The sequence below is a fragment of the Crocodylus porosus genome, unplaced genomic scaffold (genome assembly GCF_001723895.1).
Source record: "Crocodylus porosus isolate Cpor-Errol unplaced genomic scaffold, CroPor_comp1, whole genome shotgun sequence".
NCBI classification, from domain to species: domain Eukaryota; kingdom Metazoa; phylum Chordata; order Crocodylia; family Crocodylidae; genus Crocodylus; species Crocodylus porosus.
In genome coordinates, this window is record NW_017728915.1 from 16,919,926 (window position 1) to 16,945,295 (window position 25,370).

Consider the following 25,370-nt stretch of genomic DNA (forward strand, 5'->3'; position numbering starts at 1 on the left):
ATTGTGGGTTTGTAATTCTACTTTAGTGCAGCTTCAGCGAAATATTTCTTTTGTTGGAAATAGGTGGAACCCCTAAAATAAGGTAGTTAAACCTATATGCGCTTAAACCAGTAATATGGAAAACTCTTCACAGCTTCTAATTTTAAAGCTACCAAACATTGCAAGCATGGCATAAAGGTATATCCTAGAGAGAAACTGCCTCCCCTGAAGCTCCCACCCTTCATTCACAAGCAGTTCATGTGGTGGAATCTGCTTTTACTAAAAATAGTTTCTTCCTCAGAATAATGTCTGATGGCGATCATGGAATCAGAAACCGCCTCCTGTTTCTGGTATTGGTTTATTCGAAGCAATGCTTATAAAATAACTGTTATAGGTATAAACAGTCACATGACTAACTTTTGTGCTTTTAAATGGTCAGTGGGATGCTTTGTACATGGAAGCACACACAGGTTGGTTGGTTTTTTTCAATATTTTGGTTGTTTTTCTTCTGAATGAAGCACATACAGATCAGAAACCAAGGATGCTGAGCTCTCTGGCATTTTTGGGATAGAAAACACACCTACAATGATGGGCCCTTTTGAGAAATGTCATTGTTTAATAACTGTTAATGGCAACACTTAATGTTTCCATTTTCCAGCCCAACAGAAGCATAGTTTTGTCCTAGGCAGTTTGGTATATCAAAATAGGCAACTAAGCAGAGTTAATACGAAAGAGACACAACACATAAATTAGTCTTTCATTCTAATTTGATGCAATATTCATGTTAGATATGAACAACTAAGGAGCAATGGGTATTTGAGAAGCTGGGACCTTGATGATATGTTTAGGAAGGTCCTCCTAGGTATCCATACATCATAGACTGCTCTACATTTCTTAAAATATTTTAATTTAAATCTAAATTTTTTTTAGGAAATTTTTTTAGTTTTTTAAATTTAATCTTCCCTGTCTGTAAACAAGTGTATATGCAACATATCGCTGAATAAATATTGAGCTTCAGATAATTTCTTAAAACAAGGCTTAACCTGATGATTTTGTAGTCCCTTCCAGCCCTATTGTCTAGGAATCTCTGAATATATTAAAAGTCATGAATATGAGGAGGAAGAGAGGATTTGCTGGCTGGAAGGTGGAGAAACTGATTCTCTATAAAAGTCTCTATAAAAGTCATATTTTAATCACTCTGAGGAACAACAACAGGTTGCATTATGGCAGGTCTCTTATTTAATGCTGGTGGGATTTTTGTGAGTGCCATAAAATGTATTTATATGTTTGTGCATAAGAAACTGTATACATTCCATATAACATGTTGTTTGTCCTTTCATGTTGAAAGCAGGTGGGTTTATTTTAAAACTCTAAATCTCACATCAGTCTAAAACCTGCCCAAATGGCATTTATACCAGTGACTTGCATGACAAGAGTTCTTTGTGAAGGTGCAAATGTGCAGCAGTCTCCCTACTGCACAGTTAAATTTTCTGTGCATAAATCATTTTAGTAGATTGGGCCAGCAGAGGATTGCTTATAGTATACTGTGTATGATTTAATATTATGCTATATACAATGCAGGAACTTAATTCCAAATCTAAAACCTAGCAAAGCATGTATCAAAGGCTAAATCTACTGCTGCGTGTTTAGTAATCAAAAGGCTGACAGCAGTGATGCTGGTGGGCTCACTGGTTCTTATTCAATTAAAGCAAGCTTACTGGTTTCTTCATAAAAGAAATATGCAAGATTGACTTTTGAACTTGGTGTGTAGATGAACGTTTAAAGGCCTGATCCTGTATTACTGAAGTTGGTGGGAGTAGAAGCAGGTTCTTAGTTCTTATTTTTAAAGATTTTTATATTCAGCAAAACTATATAGCTAACTATAGTGTTGTAGTCTGGGAAGGCACCTCATAAGCAGAGAAGAAAAGAGAAGTGAAGGGGATTCCTGGAAGACAGGAGCCTTATGCTTTGCCATCTGGCAGATTTCAGGACTGCACCCTTGATTCTCACTGAACTTTCAGTTTTACTTAATGCTCCTCTGATGCAGACACTCAAAGGAAGGGCTGTCAATTAACTCCTGGGAAGATGGGAGAGAATTCCCTTGGGAAGGTCAGGCTTCAGACCCAAGAGATTTTTATTTTACTTTCTTGTTTTAAACGTTTTACCTTGATAAAGAACTTTGCTGGCTTTTTTTCTTTCTTTTTGCCCCCTTCTGAGTCCGTGTACTTGCTTTTACCCCCTCAGAACACTGACATTCTGGACAAGATTTAGAAGGGAAGCATGACGAAAGAAAAATATTCATAGTTTTTTCTTCTTTTTCTCCCTCCATGGCTGTTTTCTATTATTTTCTTTCCCTTCTATTGCTCTGTTCAATTTGTACTGATATTATTTTACTCACTTTTTCCCTATCTCTCTCTTTTTTAGGTAAATGGTTGCAGGAATGGATTTCTGTTATTCTTTGCATGAGCTTAGTCATAATTGACTTTCTGCTCCTGTTAATATATTTTTTCAGTAAATCAGCTATATGAAAGAATAGTAGGCATAGGTAAGTGTGGGAGGGTTATCCCTTGCTGACCGTAAGTACTCAGCAGCCTGGAGTCTTTTTGGCCCGATTCTTTCATCCCATTATCATTTGCTGTAGTGAGGTCTGACTCTCACCTGCCATGTCTTGATTTTTTGTTGATGTTATTAGTTGGGAGGTGTTGCTTGTTCTCTACCGCAGTTGGCTAAAGGCAACTGGTGCAGGGATTTCTTCTGGGACTCCAACCTCCCCTATACTCCGTCCTAGCACCACCCAGATGTTACGCTGCCGATAGAAATCATAGCCTTTCTTGAGTGAGATAACTTTCTTTCTTTCTTTTTTTGTTTATTCTAGGTTTGCTCTTTTTAAGTCTCAACAACCCGGAAGAAAATGGACCACCTAGCTTCCTCCCAACATCAGGTAAGTCTTGTGTACAGTCGCAGGTAGGCCTGACTTGCCCCACTCCCTCAGGGTAGCTCACCCTCCACTAGCATGCATTTAAAAGTTCAACTCTAAAGCGTCTGGGACTTTTATTCCTGGGGTTTAATTCTCCTCTCAGTCTTTGACCTGTGGCTTCCTTGACAGGTCGTCTTGCCCATGGGCGGGCTCTGGCCACAGCCTGTGGTTCTAGGCAGTTCTGACCCTTTAAGGCTTTTGGGTGGAGTCGCTGCCACTCTGGCACCCTCTCCCTGTGGATCTGCCTTGAGTTCAAAGAACACAAATAGCATTCAGAGTAAATGCCGGCCCCCCCCTGCTGCAGCTGGAACATGTGGGTGGTAGTTGCTTCTCCCGCGGCATGCCTGCCTTCTGTGGAGCTCTCCCACTGCTTGTGCCACGCCTCCCCACGGTGTCTCTTCAGCCACAGTCCCATGGCTCAGTAGAGCTTGACTGAGCTCTTTTCCCCACTCAGGGTCACCTCTTGGTGATTCCTTGGCTCTCACCCGCTGTCCTGAGAGCGGCTCGCTCTCCTGCATCCCCTCATGCACCTTGCCCCTCACTCCCCGGGGCCGCTCTATTCTCATGAAGCAGCTGCTCTGGAAACGCCACTCCCGTGGTGTTCTTTCTTCCTGCTGTGCTGCTGTCTTTTCTTCGGTCAACCCCTCTTTCCCTTTTTCCTGTTTTCCAATGCCCTTGCCTGTTCCTTTTCACAGTAAGTATTATGTTTTAATACTTGTTTTATATTCACTCAAATAGAAGACAACCCTGATTGTAAGATGACCTCCAATAATTAGATTCTATATATGGAAAATGTATATTTTTTTTTATAATTTTCAGGTATAGAATCTAATTATTGGAAGTTTGCCTAGAATTTGTGCCCCTCCCGCTGCTACAGGAGAAAAAAATAAATTGGGTGGGGGTAGAGGCAGGCCTCAGGTAGTCATTTGCTCTCTGCTTCCCCCTCAAGGTTTTCCCCCCCTACTGACAGACCCCATTCTCCCTGAGCATATGGAAGTAAGGAGCAAAATTGAAAACAACTTTTAAATTAAACATGGCTGTAGCAATTTGCATATAGTAGCCATGCATTTATTTTATCTAGAATTGATGCATGTTACCTTTTTTTGAAGCTGCTGCAAGTTTTAGCACAGGTGCTCAGTTAACATACTGTTGAGCAGAACATCAGCACCTACTTGAATGTAGTAGAAGCTTTTTTTTTTGCAAAAATATTTGTGTGTGTGTATGTGTATAAAATAAATATAACTGTACTTCTAACAAACTCTCTTATGACCACTGAGGTTCACTTGACAGTCCAAAACAGTTTTACAGTTACATCATTCTTAGCTCCCTTACAGAGATCGTGCACATCATTTCCACGTGCCCATGAACCCCCACCATCACCTTTAAGTTGTCACAGTTACGCAAAGGACTAGCTCAGCTTCCTACTCCCTCCTTGACTTCCCATTTCCCCTGCTTGTGTGTTCAGTCCTTTCACTCGTCCTTATCATCATCGTCATCACCATCATTGCCATCATCCTCATTGCTTGCGTCCTCCAGAACAAGGCCCCTTGTTGCTTAGTCAGTTGCCCGTACAGAACTGCCTCTCTGGTCATGGTTATGAAACCTATCACCACCAGGAGGAGTGTGCATACTATTTTTCACATCTCTCTGGCATATGGCCAGTCCCAGAAGAGGTGGTCAGTTGTTTCCACCTCCCACCAGCAGGATGCCTGGGAGAGTTGGATGGACCTCTGCCCTGCACTGTTTCTCCATACCTTCATAAGGAGTGCTCAGTGGCTGCTTGTCAGTTCAAGTCTTTGTGTTCCTTCTATAGGTGCTTGTGGAAGATTTGCTCTCACATGGCCTGGCACCTATCACCAGCTAGTAGGTCCATGGGTGATATGATTTCTCTTGCCCTTACCACCTTCTGTATCTTGTAGTGGTTCACCAGCATTGCTGGGGCCTCATCGTGCAGTTTGTATTTATCCTGGAAGTGTTTCAGGACCTCGTAGAACCACAGGGCTCCATGGTCCATGGGCTTATGTTGGTCATTGTGTACACCTGCCACGGTCACAGTAGTTTCCCTGCATAATACTTTACAAAGTGGACTGTTTTGGATTTTGTCCCTATTGCCAGCCAGTTTGCAAATCTGGCTCACGTACTTGGCCCAGAGGAAGAGTAGGATGTTTCACATTCCTCTGTCTCTAGTCCATTTTGCTTTGTGTAGTGTGGTCCTCCACTTTCTCCCATGCGGAGGTCCAGAAGATGCACGTAGCTCTTTGGATCCTGTGTATGACTTGCTCTGAAGTGGGAAAGACTAGGGCAGTGTATAGAAGTGTCAGTAGTAACACCACCTTCTTGAGTGCCGCATGTTCCCTCCTGCCCTAAACATTGACAGGCAGTGCAGTTGCCATAGTCCCACTCTGTCTGACCTTGGCCTCAATCTTTTCCCATGCTCTCTGTCTAGTCAGATCTGAGTCAAGCATATGATTAGCATGGCCAACAGAGGGATCCTGGGTGAACTGTCATGGCTCAGCATGACTTGAAAAGGAGTGCTGAGGGGGATTGCACTTTATGGTCACCACCCTATGTCTTGTTCAGATGGGCTCCATTAATCTATCTTTGTGGTAGGTTCTCACCTGCATACTTATTTGGCAGTAGAAATATCCTGACCAAGGTAATACAGTTAAAATGGCACTGTGTAGTGGAGGGTTGCAGCCTTATCTGCTTGTGGACAGGACTCCCTAGGAAAGCGTCATAGTTAGCTTCCTGCTGACCAGTTTCCAGTGGGAGGATCTCAGCTACATGCCAACTTTATGGAAATTGGAGATTTCTCCCTAGCTCGTTCCTGCAACCATAGGCTGAGGGCAAACAAAATTAAGAGTATCAGAACACCAAGCTTTTGGGCTTGGGTCTTCACATAGGATGCCTGCCGAAGGATTTGGAAGCATCTGAAGCCCCAGGCAGGGGTAAAGGATGCTTGCTGGTAGTAGAGCCACATATGGTTCTGAATGACTTACGAATTTGGAATTGATTTGGCTGATTTGACTTTGGACACAGAACATTTTCCTTTAAAAAAAGAAGAAGAAGAAAAAGGTTCCCACCTGCATTTTTGGCAGCAGGGGAGGGTGTAGGAGCTTACTTTGTCTCTGCTGAATGCTAGCCTGGCATTACAGGACCTCCAGTGCTCATTTCTTCCTGAGGAAGCACATGCCCATTTTTTTAAGGGGGAGACACACATACACACACCCACCCACCCACCCAGCATGTTTGCCAGAATGGGCCATGTGTCTAATAGTCATGTTGAGTGTTGGCTGCATTTAATCAAGTTCATAGTTGGTTTCCATTGCTGAGCACATCTTTTCTTTTTTTGGCAGCAGTTAAATGATCGACAATGTATTTAGTGAGATTTCACTAAATAATCACTGTATGTGATTATAAAGCTGCTTTTCCCATGCCAATTGAGGGGAAAAACATTGTGTTGTATTCAAGTAAATATGGTAATCTCCAACAGTTTAAAAAAAAAGTGATACAGAGTTCAAATATTCACATCTCAGCAATACAAAAAATGTTGTAAACTAGTTTTTAGTTTAACTGTGATGCAGCTTTGAAACAACCTCCCATTAAGAATGGCAGAATTAGAGGCGTAGATCATTCCAAAAGGTTGGTGTTGCAATATCACTATGCTGTATGCGTAATTGTTCTGTGCGAGAAAATGTATATAACATCGGATAAGTTAAATTTAGTATCTTGTGTTCTTAAAATAGTAGTGGCCCTGATTCTACAAGATGCTTTGTGCTGAGTTTATATATGTGCACATGGAAGAAACATAGAGGATGTTGGGAAATGATCAATAAATTCTCTCATCACATTTGCTGTTTGGATGAATTCATCTATATATATGTTTTCCACCATACTTTGCATTTACTTGGTGACATTCCCATAGACTTACAGGCATAACGAATATGGAATTAATGACAAAGACAGCTTACTCTGTGTAGCATATGGTACATGATGTTTTAACCTCTGGTACTTAAATATCTGTATATAGTGGGAGAGGGTGAAAAGAAACCCTAAATTTAGTGCCACTGCTAGAAGAATGTAACACTTGTATTTTCATTAAGGAGATAAACTTGTTATAAAATCTAGCTCATTAGAAGAACACTTTACTCTTAAGACTGGCTTTGGGTGTAACAGATGTGCAAGAGTATTTTGGGATGAACGTGTTAAGGCAGAATTCCATTATCACACCCTCCCTTAATCATTTTTTCTTCCCCTGCCAGCTCAGGTGTTGCACATCTGTGACATGTTGGCAATGTACTCGGCTGCATTGTGGAGTAACTGTCAGGTTAAAAGCTAAGTTTGTATATTTGATCCCACATGTGAGCTGTTTTATTTTCCTATTTTCTTTTTACATGGCTTCTTTGTTCTTTTATAAATATGTCATCAGGATTTCTAAAGTCTGTTTTATCTCTTTTAAATGCAGCAACAAATTTGTGGCAACTCAAAACTTCAAGTAAAGGGAAACTAAATTGCTGTGGCCCAACTTTTTCAATCTACTGTATAAATAAATATTTGTTTTGTCACCTATATTGTCTCTGCTATCATAATCTAAGATAAGATTACTTATAGGTATTTAATTCTATTGATCTAAAAAAGCTACTCAACTCTGCAATCTAGTTTTAATAGCTTGCTGCAAATGAGAACCTGCAATATAAATATAGGCACTCTCAGGGGGCTACACAGACTTCAGTTGAATAGTGAATAGTGTCCTGTTAAGGAAGCAGCTGTTTCCTTTTAATGAAGATCCCTGGCTTTGCTGTGACAATGTTAGAAAGTCCAGCCAGTTGAGCAGTTGAGGAACACAGTCCAGGACCAAATTCTGTTGAAATGTCTATCCATCTTCTGTTTCACAAAAGGTCTGTCAAGTTCTGGATCACTGAGGCAGGGATAGGAGTACTTGTTGGATGGTGTATTATCCCATTGCTGCTGTATGAATTTAATTCAAACAGGAAACTTTATAAGAAAGGTTGGTCCAATTCACCTGATTTATAATTGGGAGAACTTGGCCTTGCATATAGAAAAAGTATACTTTCTGAGGGACATACTTTGGATACTGATATGATGACAATGTTTTTAACAGCTCAGCAGCTTCCACAAGGAGCTTTTTAAGTTAGTTTCATTTCCAATCGTCACTTCTTGAAGTATTCCGAAGGCTTTAGTTTAGCTGAAGACATTAATGCCGTCTTCCTGAAATATGATCTAAATAGGGGTGAGAGGGAGGGAAGATCTTTGTGCAGTCACAAGGGTCTGCCTGCAATACTGCAATTTCAGAATCTTGGGTCAATTAAATTAAAATGATTTTTCCCCCATTTAACCTGTAATTGGCACTGATTGCTCACTCCTTCTCATGTAATCAAACTAAGTGCAGTCATATTTGTAATTGCATTACATTTCATCTGTGCTGCTCTTTTCTGGAGCTTTTCCAGGTTATAAAGATTTATATTGGAGAGTCCACCTAGCTTATGTGTCTTAGAACTAATGTGTCATCTTATTTTTGTTTGCCATATGCAACAATTGGTTTAGTGTTAAGGAGGAAGTTGAGAGGGGTTTAACAAGCTCTGTTGCTTGAAAGAGCTATTAGGAAGGATAACTAGGATTTAAAAATATCAACTACAGTTGCCTCTGTGGTCACTTGGAATTTCACATCTTTTTCCACTCTGATTTTATGTGATCATATGGAAGAGCTGCAGTGAGGCATGAAAGGCAAAAACAGTGTCAGTCATAGTTATAGCAAAGTAGAGTTGCCAACTGTCCATAAATTTACAGACACGCTTTAGAAAACAAAGCCAAAAATGGTCGTCTTTAAAATCTAGGGGGAAAAAAATAATAAAAAAATTTGAGCCATCCATTAAAAAAAAAAACAAAAAAACCCAACTGGAGCTTGATTGAAGCTCCACTGTAGGAAAGAAGATGGAGGCAGTGTTGAAGGACAGACAGAGCAGAATAGAGCATCACTTGGTACCTGAGTGGGAGCACAACAACCTGAAGGAAACCCTTGTCAGGCCTTTGTGTTTCCCAGGAGTCTCTGTAGCTCCTTCTCTTCAGTCATGTGTTGCTGCTGTTGCATCCTGTCACCTGCCTGTAACACTCCTGGGTCACAGGTATGCAGACAGTCCACTGTAGGTCCTCACTATGTTCACAACAGTCTCTTTTGAAGATTTTTTATTGGTTATTTGTGCTCTGAAACCACCCATCTTTCTTGCACAGGTATGCAGACAATCCACAAAGGACTGGGTAATGGGGAAAGAGGAAGGCAGGGGTAAGCCAGTGGGTGTAAGGCTGGGTTGGATTCAGCATGGTGTAGGGTACAGTCAATATGGGATCCTTTGGGTGCAGCAGCGTGGTGTAAAACCACTGATGTTGTCAAGAAAGATTGTCAACCCAAGATTTATTTATTTTTATTGATAATCTGAAAACTTTTTACTGACAACCAAACAGTGAGGTGGTTAACACCAACCATAGTAAAAAATTCATCCTGACTCTTATTACTGCTGCCCAGGGCTTAGCAGGAAGGTTACATTAATGTTAATTTAATAAAAACGTACATAAGGAAAAAAAAAGTGGTTGTCAGTAAAAAGTTTGCAGATTGTCATTAAAGATTGTCTTGGGTTGGCAGTCCTGAAGCAAAGGATTAACCTACCTGGAAAAAATAGTACAGGATGTAAACATATGTAATTTAGTTGGAAATATTTGTGCATAATGTACAGGATGTCTTATCCTAAAAGTGCTTTGTAGTCATTCTGTCTATGAGGTTTCATCTCTTTAATGCTATCCTTAATAGCATGGCTCCTTTTAATACTGCTTCTTTCTTGTAGCAGTATTTGCATTCATTGGTTCGAGCAATTTGTATGTTATGCTTGTCCACCTTTGTTCTTTAAGTGGCTGCCTATAAAGTGGTGGATTAATTTTAAGCTGGCCCTGGGGTTTTAAAGTCCCTTAATACTGTAGGTCCTCACTATGTTCACAACAGTCTCTTTTGAAGATTCTTTATTGGTTATTTGTGCTCTGAAACCACCCATCTTTTTTGCACAATTACCATCCAGCTAAAAAAGCATTTGTTCCATGATGAGACTTCGGATGTGGAATTTCCTCTCCCCCTGGCATCTATCTCAGCTTGACCTTTTCCAGTTTTCTGACTCTTCTCCCCCCAGTCCCCTCCGGGCATTTTTAGAGTAGCTGCTGTTGGGCCTGTTCATTTTGTTTGTTTTTTTTTCCCCCCTAGTCTGTCTAATTATCTGTTTTTATAGCTATAGGAGGTCAGTTTTATAATTCTATTTAATTTTTATAGTGCTTTAAATGTAGGTGAATGCCTTAAAGACACTGCAAATCAGTAGCAATTACTGCTAACAGGTGAATGCTTAAAGTTTGGAGGTTTATCTCAAAAAGCTAAATTTTCAGAGCCATCTAAAATAAGCTAAAGAGTGAATCTACTTTCACTGTGAAATATCTCTAGTCCTTTTTTCAAAATCAAAAAGTGAAACACACTAATACAGTATTTATCGTTAGCTTGTTTACTTTGTAATCAAGGATATAGAAAGGCCACAGAGAGAATAAGTTGGTTGTATGGGTCTTTAGGGGCTCCAGCCTACATATCAACTTGCTGGCTCAGTCTGGTGATGCTTCCCTTTATGTTTCTTGCCTTTGAGGCTGATAGCATACTTGAACACTTTGTCTGTGTCCACGTGAGCATGGATGCTTGTTTCCCTGGGGACAAGAAGCAGCAGCATACCTTGTGCCGCTGTTACTTGTCCTCGGGAAACACCTGTGCCACACACCCTCCGGTGCACAACAGGTTGTGTAGGGGAGGCTTGAGCCAGCCCTGGGCTGGCCGCAGCAACCTTACCTGAGGTCCTGGAGGGCTCCTGGAGCTGCAGCAGTGGTGAGGCTCTGGTTTTGGGCAGTGCACCCTGCCCCCACATGTGCTACTCTGTTTTTTCTTTGTGCAGATTTTTTGACCCCAGGATCTCCCAGGGTCAACCTTCCCGCCCCAGCAGAGGACAGCTGAATGTGCGGTATGTGGTGCCACAGATGTGTCTGCAGTGCCGTAAACCACATGGCTGCACTCATCTGGTTGTGGCCTTTGTGGGTAGGGATGGGATCAGCAGGCAATAAATCTTTCTACAGGCCCTAAGTGAAACATTGTCACCAAGTATGGTTTCCGTTTCCCCAGCCTTCCCAATCCTGTATAGGTATCTTTTCTTTCTGTATGACAACTGAGGTTTTTTCACAGAGAAAAGAAGCCCAAATGTTTAGGGCACATTTTTTCTCCTGTGCACTACCTAGCTTAAGGTTTTGCTATTGCATATCCTTTTGTGCCGGCCAACTGAAGGCCAAGGGAGCACTGGAGTCAGTGTCAGGATAATGCATTTAATTCTTGTAAGGCAAGATGCTGTGGTCTAAATAGCTTTTCTTGCGAGCATCGGTGCTTTTGAATATTTTAGCGAGTGGAGATTTAACATCAACTTCAGCTGTGGTAAATCATTCTTGATTAAACAAATTGACTTATTTTATAAGTCTCAGAATTTCATAACTGTAATGCCTGTTAAAAAAGACCTGATGACTGAAAATATTTCCTGAAGCTTTTTTTTTTTTGCTTGTGTTCTTCCATTGTTATGGGAAATGATTAGAGAGATTAGATTATTAAGATTATTGTCTCTGTGGAAATGAAAGTAAGTTGTAACTGTGAAGTTTTCTTCTTGTTTCACAGTTTAATACCGGAGCCTTCATTTCTTTTGATTTTGTGCATTTGAATGAAGAGGTTCTTTAAAATGCAGTGAGTTTTAATTGGCTTTGATTTTACAAGATAAAATGAAAGATCCCTCTAAATTCATATGTAGATTCACCACCTGAATATATAAATAACATGTTTGAAACCTGGAATGTACCATGCTTTTCTCCTTGGAAAGTACACGTGCATTTGTTTAATTATTTTTTCTGATAAGTGGACACTCCTTAAACACACACCTGAGGGCATGGCACCTCCAAAAAGGACTATGTCAAGGTTAACTCTAATGAGTAAAATATGCAAATTCAAATTAAAAATATTTTGTTAATAGAGGATGCATAAATTATTCCCAGTGGGCATCCAAGTGACAATAAATTTCATGTGCCTGGGAATTAAAATGTCCCACTTATATTACTTTGCCTTTCCATTAACAAAAAAATGCATTATTCATTTAAATGGTTTCCATTGTATTTAACTCCATAAAAAAACCCACCAGAATACTATTTTTACCTCACAAATTTAACTTAGTTAAGCGTAAATCTCTTTGTATGTTGATTTTATATGTTATATGTTACATTTAACACCTTTACTGACTTAATTTGGGAAAATAAATATGCAAGAAAGATACTAATTGGATTTTTCAAAACAGTGCATGTGTTACCTAATAATGCATTTATTCAGAAACATTCTCCTGTTTTTTCTAAATTATTTGGGCTCTAAGTAACCAATACAGCAGGGATATACTAGCACGTACCTATATGTGCCTCCTTTTGCTAGGAACAAAAAAGATCTCTTTGACTGCCCCCTGATTTTTCTGTGTACCTGCTCCTGTGTAGTTCCTCCCATCTGAAGTGGCTTGCAGGAAAGAGAGGTGCAAAAACTTCATTAACAAAGCTTCAAGAGTCACTGAGGGATAGTTGGACTGGAACCTGAAGGGCTAGGGACAGAAATTACACATAAACCAGCTAAGTGATCAGAAGCTGGTTTAAATGTGTAACAGAACAGAAGCTCAGTATGCATAAACCAGTTTCAAAAGCTAAGGACAGAAGTTACACGTAAGCCGGTTAAGTGATCAGAAACAGGTTTAAACTTGTAACAGAACAGACATTCAGTGCACATAAACTAGTTTCAAAATGGCCGAAACTGGTTTAAGATAAACCTGGTTAAACGTACAATCAGATTTAACTGATTTGGCTCAAACCAGTTTACACAATGCCTGTCTCAGACCCCTTCCCAGTTTAAGTTAAACCAGACTCCCCCAGCATCCTGGTGTGCTTTCTGGGCTGGGCAGTCTCTGCTTCAGCTGCAGGGCTGACCCTGCCCCTCTGCTCTCTAGCCAGAGCGGGGATTGGCCCTAGTGGAGACACTGGCCAGCATAGCCCCATTAAGGCAAAGTGGGCAGGGAGGGCATTAATTCTTTCTGCCTTCCCCTGTTCCCCTGCCACAGCAGGGGTCAGCCTGTTTGCTAGGGAGCAGAGGGGAGGGGGCTGCAGTGGTGGCCTCTGGGGCTGGCAGACCCCATCTGCAAGGAAGGGAAGGAGGGAGGAATTAACTTTTCTCCCTGCCCCCTTCACCTTAACAGGGCCATGCTGGGTTGGTTGTCGCACAGGGTGGAGAGGGGGCTCTGTTCCTTGCTGGGGGAGCTCTCCCTCAGCTCACCTCCTCCCAGGGTGGGGAGGGGGACTCCTCCTCCTTGCACTGCCACGGGGCTGGGAAGGGGGCTCCATGTGATGCTGCCTGGCCCCAGAGCAGGGGGTTGGGGAGGGAGGACGGGGGAGGCTCTTTTCCATGCTGGGGGGAACTCTTCCCCCCCGCCCCCTGAGGGGCAGCAGGAACATGGATCTCAGCTGGGCAAGAGGACTGCTCCCTCTAGGCAAACCCCAACTGGGGTCTGGACCCGAGAGGACAAGGGTAGGGAGTGCCAAACATCCCTTTCCCTGTTTAAACTTACTGCTGGCTGTGACTGTTGACTTCAAATCCCAGAGGCATCTGGAAGCAGGAAGAGAAAGTGATGAGCATCCCTGCAGAGTCCTGCTGCTGTAGGTCTGGACTGTAAATCCCAGAGACCTCAGGGGCAGCAGGAAGTAGAAATGCGTACACAGCCAGAGAGCTGTGTTCTAGTGCTCCCCAGCTTCTGGCCTGAGCCATTGTAGGCATGTGGCTGCATTTCCTGAATCAAAGGTAAATGTCTGTTCACTTCTGTTTCAGTTTAATCTGTGCAGTGTAGACTAACCTGCAAAGACAGAATTGATTCAGCCTCAGGCTTTTTGACTGTCTATATTTAGCCAAGATAGGCAGAAGGGAGAAGCAAATCTGGAGTTGATATGTCTGTATCTTGAAGCTTTTGCAGGTCACTTCTGCCAGTATCTGGTGATTGTCTTCAACTATCAATTTACCCAGATCAGTAGGAGTTAGTGGGGAAAAAACATTTAGGGCCAGAATTATTGCTCTTACTTACATTGGGTCTAAAATTCAAGGGTATTGGAAATCTACAAAATGTATCATAAGGATTTAATTTGTTTGTAATTATTATTCTTTTGAAGACCTCAGTGATACTTGTAATACAAAGGATGCTACACATTCTCAGATTTATCTTATGAAAACAGTTTAGGTTGGGATTTACAGAGTGCTCAGTATTGGCTTAACCCTGCTTCTGCTGAAATCTATTGTAAAAGTGGTGACTTCAGTGGGAGCAAATTTAGATTGAAACTGTGCATTTGAAAAAATCCCTCTCCAAACTTTGATTGAGAATATGTGTTGGAGGAGAGTACAGCTCATTTTTAAAATGAAGTTTATAACTGTAGTATCTGAATGCCTTAGCTTTGACTTGATGCTACTTCATCAGCGTAATGTGGATTTAGTAGTTCATGTTTGTGTATAAATTTATTCTCTGTATCTCTTGGTTCTTATATGCTATATAGATGATATCACTATACAGGCACAAATATGCAAAAAGGCAGCCATTATTTGAGTATCCCAGCTTTTCTTTATCTTTAAGCTTAAGAAGTTTTCTCTACCTTTTTTTCTTGTTTACTCCATGTAGAGACAAAATTTCTGTAGACTAAATAAAACATGTCATTTGGTTGAATCTTTCACTTGATATATCTGAATAAGTGGCCATTTTAAAGAGATTTATTGTCAAGTGCTACTCTAATAATGGAAATACTACTAATTTTATGACAGATTTAAAAAAAATATTTCAAATACTAAATGTAGAGGTAACAGCTTTATTACTGCTTGATGACTTGACCCATATTTTCTAACATGATTTCCCTGCTGTAACTTGAATTGAGTTCATGTAAGTCTAATGATATCAGTTGACCTTGACAGCTAGACCTAAAAACCAGTGGTTATCCTAAATGGGATTATTTTACTTTCTGGCACTGTTTTCAAACTATTATTTTAAATTAAGTATTAGGAAAGAGAAATACTAAATAAAATGGATATTGATATGCAATTTATTGTAAACTGCCACATTTTTCAAAATGCTTTATTTGGGCATTCATAAAATATGTTTTACACCACAGATGACCATTGAGAGAACTAAAGCTGTACAATGGTAATAATATATAGAAAAGAAATGGCGATAGTAAATTGCCAGGGCTATGTGTCAAATGGTTATCAGACACCTTTGACCATCTCACCCTCCCCCACCTTTTTATTTAAAATAGCCTAACTGAGAAATATTTTCTGTTTCTTCAAAAAGGGTAAATTCCTCACAAAATTATGCTCGCCTAATGAATCAGGCTAACTTAGTAGTGGTGACAAATATAAAGTCAGATATTTTGAAACCCATCAGGTTAGAAACATTAAACTGCCTATCAACAATGTAATGGGGACATTGCCAGTTTCCTAATGGGCATACCACTTACTTTTAGCTCTGAGATCAAATCTTAAACTTGTTTTAAGGTTAGATCTTAAAGGGCTCAAAGCTACCTCATTATTATGCATGGAAAAACCACTTTAATCACTGTGAGATTTCTAAAATGTATTTGTTAAAATCTTTCTCTCATTCTGAGGCCAGTATCATTTAAAGTAAGGACACTAGGGAATCCTGATTTTACAAGTGGATGGATATGAAATTATTGAAAATTCTTTTAAGCAGTTTCTAAAATACATGTTCTGTAAATGGTGGAGAATATACAGAGCATGTAATTGTCTGGAATAGAGGTTTTATGAACACTCTTCATGTACTTGAATAATTAAGCTGAGACTTTACCACTTGTGAGTAATATGACCATTCTAAATTTGTGTCAGCATGACCCTTATTCTTTGCCACTGTGCCTTGTCTGTGTCTATGGTGTAGCTGTGGTTAGTTCAAATAGGCATTTTCCTATTTACAATCCATGTAAGAGATGGTGGTCTGTTAGTGGGTTTAAAATGTTCAGATTAGGACTTTTTTTTACCAGCTGTGACTAGTTGTTTTTCAGGACATGCCCACACTGGTATAGCTGTTCTTACAAACTTTTATTCAGTTTAGGGCTTGGACAGAGATTTAGGGAAGGCAAAGCAGACACTATATATTGAACAGATTTTGAAGTCATAATCTGGGAGTTTGTACAGAGTTCAAGAGGAGGGAGAGAGGCATCTTGAAAATTTTTGTACCTCAATTAGATACTACCTACCTAACAGAAGGCAGGGATGTTCACTTTTGTGTATACCAAAGCCATTCACTCCACTGTACATAATTAACTGATTAGAAACAACTTATTACATAGCAGAGGGGCATATTGTAACACAAAATCCTGAAGTCCTCTGTCTGATTTTGTTCCTGCTCAGGAGATCAGCTACTTCAGGATTTTCCCCTTGCAGCGGGCTAGATGAAGTTAGTGGGCTGTTTAAATATTAGAATAAGTGTAGTTGACTTTAGAAAAATCATATGACTATGAATCCTTTAGTCTGAATACAAATTCATGGTAATTACTAAATCTAGTTACTCTAGACACTATGCCATATTGACTTTTTTTTTTCATTTAAACTCAAAACAAATGTTTTTCAAGAAGAATTTACTTACTATGAAGGGGAGTGTATTTACCCCATAGTTAAGGAGAACAATAAGAGGAAATTGCAGATACTTGATGGTAATGGTTTGAATTAACTACTCAACTTTAGTTTGACAGGCAAAGTATATCTTGAAAAATATATATTTAGTACCTTTAAAATATATTTTTCTTTTGCTTTTATTTGAATAACTAGAAGAGTTATGTGAATAGTAGGTTGCTACTGATATGTTGAATACTAACATATGAAATAGTAATACAGAGCTTCAAAGATTATTTTGCTAGATGTTAATATTGAACCAGCATTTGAAAATAGAGGAATAGTGCAACATAACTAGCTCTTGTAGTTTGATCACCTGATCCAGGATTTTTGAAGCTTTGCCCTTGTTGGGCTAGAATATGAAATTAAGCATTCAGATCTGGAAACCCCAGTCTCTGGAGAATTTTGCTCTTTTGGAAAAGGCAACTCTCTCAGCACAATGGAACCATCTTATGTTGCTGGAATAAAAGGCATTTCTGGAAGGCATTTCAATGAAGATATGAAGCTGTAGAGGCCACAGAAAAAGGGAGATAAGGAAGAATATGGGTGTGAAAAAATGTTGAAGAAACACTGGGCCGGTCCCATTATTCTGTGCTAAGTTGGGTTAAGTAAACCTACAATACTGAAGCCTTTAAAAACTGATTAAAGAATTAATATTAAAATGAAATTGACTCCTGCTGACATACTGTGTTATGTAAAAATGATTTTCTGATTCTTTTTTCTGCTTGGTTCTGGAGTAAACTGTTAAAATGTTTTAATGTAGTCTTTACATTTCTTTTAATTGAAATTGATTAAACTGAGTTTCACTGGTTGTATGTGGTCTCATAAAATGTATTTTTGCATTTGGAATTAGTGATTTTTATTTTTATCTGCTGTACAGTGTAAGTGGTTGATGTAACTTCAATGTGTGTTGGATTAGCTTCTACTGTTAACATTCTTTTTTATTTCCAGTTGCTGGAATTATTACAGCTGATTTTGCCTCGAGCATAGTTCACTGGGGAGCTGATACCTGGGGTTCTGTTGATATCCCTGTCATTGGCAAGGTAAGGAGAGGTTGACTTGCATTCACTATGAGCAGCAGACTAGAAATAAATCATTTTAATATGCTTCCTGAAGATAAAAAAAAAAATTAGGAGGGGGTTGATGTCTTTCTGATTTTTTTTTTTTTTTTTAAAAACATACGTAATGTACTTCTGCAGTATCTGGAAACCTTGACCATGGTTCTTGTAACAATAATTGTTGTTACTGATATCTTGAGAAATGGCTTTTGCTTGAACAATGAAATATTTATTTATTTTGAAGGAAGAGAAATGTATTTATTTCCTTTGTACCAAATCAGAATTTTTCCCAATATAAGTAAGACCTCTTCAATTTGTTACAGAAATAAGGATATAAAAGCATAACATTTTAGGACTCCTGTTATGCATTCAACAGGTTTCATGTACAAAGTATAAAAGCTGTTCATAAAAGCTTGTTTGTACTAAATCTATCTAGGTACTTCTAGTATGCTTAATGTTGGAGTACCAAAATAACTGTTTCATTTTTAGAAATGCTTACTAATGGTTTATGCTGTCAACGTGCAGAAGGAGGGGGTAATTGAATGTCACTTGTGCCATTGTATTAAATGTTTATTTAGAAAAAAACAGGACTGGAAAATAGGTATTATTAGAAATATTTGAAATTCTGTAAAAATCTGCACTTAATGTTTGAACATCACTGAAATAAGTTATTTCCTTGCAACAATGCCATATTTAGCACACTAATGAAAGAGGGAAAAGAAAGTGATCTTTGATAAGCTAATTATTTTTGGTACTTGCATCAGAGTTTAGTAAATCAGCATGCTGCATCTGCAGTGCTAACCAAACTAATCTAAAATACTGGCCTCCCTGTGGAGGTATAGAAATGTCATAGTCCATGGAGACCTGCACTGCATTTATGCAGGTCTGCCTATTCTGTCATAGATTCAACAGACCTTTCCAGAGAAGAGCTACAGTACTTTAAACAACCTTAACATGGGGTTTAAAGAGATTAATGAATATCAGCCTTGTACTAAATAAATCTTTATCACTTGTTTTACCTACTAGAGTAATTGCCTCAGTGCAGTGGAACATATTCATTCTGCCAGCTTGCTGTTAATCTCAAATGCATCTTTGACAAAAGAATCTACCTTATCTTTGTGTGTGTGCGCAAGTGTGCACACACGTGCACCAGCGCTGGCACTTAATCAGGTCATTGAAATACTATATATGAAGCTGTTTAGTAATGTGAATGTTATAGGCTTGAAGAATATTACTGACCTCTCTAATCATTCCTATGATATATGCACAGACAAACCTCAATTTTTTTTCTTGTTTTCTCCCTACCTACTCAAGTATATGGTACAACAAGTACACCTTCCTTTTGCAAAGAAAAAAAAGATATTAATAAATGTAAATGAAGATTGGGCTCAAAATGATGATGTGTGATGTACACAAATATATAAATGAAGTGCAGGTGTATGTGTGGTATGCACACATCCCTTCTCCCTTAGGTATTGCTGTTGTGGGTCATGCCATAGATAAATATATGTGTCTGTATGTACATGTGCATTTTTCTGCTTCACCAGTGTATAACTATCTCTAGCTTTTATTAATAAAGAATGGGTTATTTTAAAAGATGAACCTCAAAATTAATGACAATTTAATAAAAAGCAGGCACAGTATATAAATACTATCACTCCAATTTAGTTACTTTATTAGTAACTTCATAAACTATTTTAATTATCTTTTTATTTAAGTTCATTATGCCACTCATCCATACATTCTTTTTTAGGTTTAAATTATTTACTTTGTTGTACTGTCAAAGGGAGAGGTGTTTTTTAAGGGCATTTAAGAAGTCCATTCTCACAGGTCACAGCCTAAAGACAAAGACAAGCAAATAGACAAGTTGGAGGTTTGGGAATAACAAATCAGTATGTTTATGTAAGTCAATTAGATGCACTGTGGGAAAGATGGCAGAAGTAGCTCTTTAAGAGGAACTTATTTCTGGATGTAGCAAGGACTTTGCCATTTAGGTTGTATGTGCATGGGTAGTTATGTGGCAGAAGGCGCAGAAGTTATGAGTGAGAAGCACGGGAAGCATAAGTGGTGACGTGGATGGGCAGTGGGAAGCCTGATATGGGTGGATAAGTAGGAAAGGATAGACTTTTATGCAGAGTCTTGAAATAGGTGATGAGCTTAAATTAGATGCAGCACTGGATAGGGACCCAGTGGAGGGAATTAAGGCAGGGGAGTGACATGCTCATCAGTTCGATCAAGAGAGATGATTAACAGCTGCATTTAAGCTGTTTGGTCTTGGAGACCAGAGTGGAGGATGACCAAGATTTTAGAAAGCACAGAGCTCACAACAGCGTCACGTAAATTAAAGTCCCTGTAACTAAAGCCAAGCTAACAATTAAATATTGAAGTTAAAAGAAGTTGCTGGGTGCTTTACTTCCTTGAAAATGAAGCCCCTTGCATTTTCAAAAGCTGAGCTTCAGCCTTCTAGGTATGAAGTTGTCGTACTTGTATCATTTGTGTCTTGTTCATAGCTGATAATGGTCTGTATTCGTGCACAAAAGACCTTGATCCTTGTTTCTGCCACTGACCCGCTGTGTGGCCTTGAGCATGTTACTTCACCTCTCTTTGTTGGGGGGGGGTCTCACTTTTTTCAAAAAGAGCCTTAGGTTATGTTTGAAAAGTTTATATAAAATGAGTACTATTATTAAGTGCTGCGATACAATCTTGATGGATAGAGCCAAAAAAAAATCATTGAGATTGAATCCTACTTTTATTTGAATTGCTTTTGATAGAGGGGTGTGGTTGCTCAGTGGAAGAACCACAAGTGAGAATTTGCCCCTTACGTTTAGGCAATTATTTTTATAGTTTATTTCTTGACCTTTCAATCCTGTGTTTTCAGCTTGTGGTTGCTAAGCACATTTTAGCTCCTTCTTTAAAAATCAGTCACAAGACACTGATGAGTTTGAGACTGTACTTGAGAGGCTGGCAGAGTGGTTGGATTTTTCCTTATACTCACAGCAATCCTCACATATCTCTTGCTGCTCGGCTGCTAAGACCATGACCTATCTGATGCTGTAGTACTTCTTTCTTTTTCTCCTTTGACCCATTGTTTTCAGAGTTTCCTTAGAGTCTTCCATATGAACCACATACTGCAGCTTGATGCCTCTGTGTGTAGCTGCTGGTTTTGCCCTTGCTCTACAGTTGACCTTCCAAGGTCTTTCCTTCCCTGTAATGTTTATATTTTATTCATTTTCAGAGTAGGAGCCTACACTCAGTATGAGCATATACCCTCAGAATTGTTTTTTGCATATTGGCGCCAATTTCTATAAATGAAGCATTTTACAGAAAAGCTGTAATATAAAGACTGTACAAACACAAGCTTAAATGTCCATCTTTCTTGTTACATGGTGAATCTTTCTCTTATACAACGTTAGAATTGTAGGCACTCATTCTACTGGTTTCTCTGGAGACATGCATCAAATGATAGGATGTATTAAATCCAAAGATTCAGAAAGGATGGAATATTATTTTTGAGCCATACTTCCCCCTCCCTCCCACAATATATTTATAAAATATATTTAGAATCTAGCCATTAACAGGCTGTTTAAACTAATCAAAGCCAAATAACTATAAAGCAACCTGGCCATATTTTTAAAAATTTGGATCCTAAAAATTTGTCACTTAAATCTTTATTTAGGAACCTAAATGAAAAATGGCCTGATTTCTGTGTTGTGTTATGTTTTGTTTTTTTCCCCAGCTTCCATGGTAGTCTTTCTCCCTTTGTTCTAGAATTGTCAGTCTGATATAGAGCAAAGATGAGGAGAGAGAGGTCTCCAGTCTTCTTAATGGATGCATAAAATCAAAGACGTGGCCTTTTGCCTGAGATGGAAAAGACTTTGTAGAAAGCAGTACTGGATGCAATCAAGAATAAAAGGTGTGATTCAGGGCAGACTTTCAGAATCCTGAACGTGCAAGTGTGTGCAGTGATAGTAACTTCACATGTAGGGACTGGGTTACATGTCTTATTAGCTTCTATACACACAATTGCATGCGAGTCATTCTGGGGAAGGTCTTGCCCAGAAAGTGGATTTAAAGGGCAAAATGGGCAACTTTTCCACCTTTAGCAATAAGCTTGGTTTTCAGAAATGTCAGAGTTCATTTCTTTCTCAGGTTCCCCCATAAGGTGTTCTTTATAGCATGGGTCATTGCCTCACTGGTATAGCATGCTTGAAATGTCTGTGCCAAACCTTCAATGGGAAGATCTCAGTGTTAGAACAAGTTTGGTATTTCATTATAAAATTGGTGGGTGGAAAAATTTTCAGTCTTCTGCTTGTAAAATGTTACTTACACATTTATGCCTGCCCTAGCGGTAGCATCTCTTTCACATTGTCTGCTTTGGAAAGGCAGTTCTCCAGCATCTCTTTGCTTATTTTGTTTGTTCCCTGCAGTCTCATATGGCACCAGTCAGAGCTTAATTTTACTGGCAACCAATGCTACTTCAGATGTTTTTGCTGACATGTCCTGCTGACGCAGAAGGCAAGTTCTAATAGGCTTCTAGTAGACAGGGAGGGGGCCTTGGGTCTCAACAGTTTAAATATTAATGTTTAAATATCTTAATTTAAAAAAGAAAAGGACCATGACTAGCCTATTGCTCTTCAAGAGTAGCTATGAGTTAATGGAGAGATTTTCAAAGCCACCTTAAAGATGTAGGAGCACAAGCCCTATTTATGTTCAGTAAATTCCCTGGGTGCTTTTTAAATGCAATTGCAGCAGAAGCAACTTACGGCTTTATATACGAGTATCAAAATATATTCTGATATTCTTTCAAATGGGCCTAGTACTCTTTGTAGCATAATATTGTTGCTGCTGCTGCTGTTATTGTTGTTATTTGGATTTTATATCTTGCCCTACCTAGAAAGGCTGTCATAATTTAGGGGCTGAGTTTTGTTATCGTTATTCTGTGGTTATTTTAAAATGCAGAAACTATGTGTTTGTTTAATAGTTCAGTTATCTGGTAGCCAGAATTTAAAAGTAAGCTAAGAAATCAAATAATGGAAGGGAAGTGCTTATTCCCCACTTTTCAGCACTGGTGAGGTCACGTCTGGAGTGTTGTGTTTAGTTTTGGGTCCCCCACTACAGAAACGATGTGGACAAATTGGAGGGAGTCCAGTAGAGGGCAACAAAAATGGTGAGGGGCCTGGGGGACAAGACTTATGAGGAAAGACTGAGGGAACTGGGCTTATTTAGTCTAGAGAAGAGAAGACTGAGGGGGGATTTAATAGCAGCCTTCAACTAACTTAAGGTGGGTTTGAAAGAGGATGGAGCTAGACTGTTCTCAGTGGTGACAGATGACAAAACAAGGAACAATGGTCTCAAATTGCAGTAAGAGAAGTTTAGGTTAGATATTAGGAAGAACTTTCTCACTAGGAGGGTAGTAAAACACTGGAGTAGATTATCCAGAGAGGTGGTGGAAGCTCCATCCTTGGGGAAGTTTTCAAAACCTGGCTAGACTAAGCTTTGGCTAGGATGATCTAGTTGGGGCTGGTCGTGTTTTGAGCTGGGGGTTGGACTATATGACCTCCTGAGGTCCCTTCCAACTCTAAGTTTCTATGATTTTTTTTTTTAATGTGTCAAATATTCCCAAATTGTTTCATGAGCAATGCATATTGTTATCCTTTCATAGGTTGGAGAACATTTTAGCATGCTGGTCGGTGTTGACCCTAGATCCATCAGTGCTTCTCTAGTTAAGAAGTTGATGCTGTTAATTTGGAAGACTGTGTTGTACTCCTAATAGTGCCTCTAACATAATTATATTTTCAACTTTTTATTCCATGTCATCTTTAGAGAAGGAGCAGCATTATAAATACATTTGAGGGACAGAGAAAGTTATAAATATTTAACAGTCCTTCCCTGTAATTCCATTACTTGGTGTAAGGTAATTCATACTTCAGTTTTTAGGGAATTACTAGGTGCATCTACACATGCAGTTAATTCACCTTAAGGTTATTGTGCATTAAAATAAGGCAGTAAACTGTGACCGGGAACACATCTACAAATGTGCCTGTGTCGGAAACAGATTTGCTCCTAATGGGAGAAGTTGAATCCAGGGATGCTCCTGCTCTAACTCTCTGCAGAAGCCAAGGGGAGCTCCAGGCATTCCTGGCACCCTCCCTGGGCTGCCAGGGGGAACAGGGGCCAGGCCTGGACTCCATGGAGTTGGGGGAACTGTCCCAGAGTGGGGAACATTTCCCAGCCACATGGAGCTTGGGATTATAGTCTGGCTCAGCAGTGCTGGCTTGGGGTGATGCCCCTTGCTCAAATGGTAGCAGTGCCCTGAGCTCTCCCCTCACTTTGCTTGCTGAGGGGATGGAGGAACTCTGTCCCTGGTCCCAGAGCTGCTTGGCTCCTGGCTTCTCAACAGGAGCCAGGTGCTGAGTAGTGCCAGGATGGGGGAGCTTTGCATCTCTGCGGCACCAGGCTAGGGACAGAGAACTTCCCTGTTGCTCCCCATGCAGTGCATGCCCCAGTTGGCTCCCACTGCCCGCCTGTGCCTGGGGGGAGCAAGGAATTGAGCAGCATCAGGAGCGGGGAGTGGGGGGATGCAGCTGCAGGAGGGTGAGCAGTGCTGGGACTGGGGAGCTGCAGGGGAGTAAGCAGCACTAGGACCCAGGAGTAAGTAACATCTCTCCTCCCCGCACCCCTCCCTCCCCAGTCCCAGCAGAGCTTATTCCTTGCAGCTCTCCCTGGTCCTGGCACTGCTCAGCTCCCAGCTTCCCCCAGGCACAGGCAAGGAGAGGGAGCCAACTGCAGCATTGGCTGTGCAGGTAGTGGCAGGTCTGAGGGGACAAGGAAACTCTCTGTCCCTGGCCCAGTGCTTTGTCCCCCACCTTGCTGGGGTCGTTTGATGCCAGTACTCTTTCCTGCCATGGCAGGGGGTCAGACTAGATGTTCTACTCAGGTCCCTTCCGACCCTAGAAACTATGAAACTCCCCCATCCTGGCACTGCTCTCCTCCTGGGGCTGGGGGGAGCCAAGCAGCACTAGGACGAGGGACAGAGAGTTCCCCCATCCCCTCAGCAAGCAAAGCAAGGGGATAGCTCAGGGTGCTGCTGCCACTCAGCCACAGGGCATTGTCCCAAGCCACACCGGAGCTGTGGACAGCTCCCCCTTCTGCCTCCTGTGACTCCTTGTTGTCTAGGCTGACCAGGAGCAGTTCCGGGTCAATGTCTATACACACACTACTGTACTGCACAGTAGCTAATGTGCCATTAATCCAGTACCTGCATTTGTTGGTATTAGCAAAATTAGCTTAATTTACTGTGCAGTAAGTCCAACACACATGTAGATACTGATACTTTACTTCACATTAGAGTAGCTTACTGCACAGTGAAGTGTCTTGTATAGATGGGCCCACTGTATTTTAATAAGTGTGTTTTATATAGTAAGGCTTCTCTTTTATGTTCTTACTGGTTACTTTTTTCATACCTCATTTTGGAAGCATAAAAACTCTGAAATTCCCCCCACAGATTGTTGCCGGCACAAGGTGCCTGAGGGAGGCAACAATTGGGTTC

General features: G+C 40.2%; 1 pseudogene; it reads left to right on the forward strand.

Moving 5' to 3' along the window:
- Nucleotides 1–300: 300 nt before the first annotated feature.
- LOC109310337 overlaps nucleotides 301–25,370 on the forward strand; it is a 45,545-nt pseudogene continuing 20,475 nt past the window's right edge.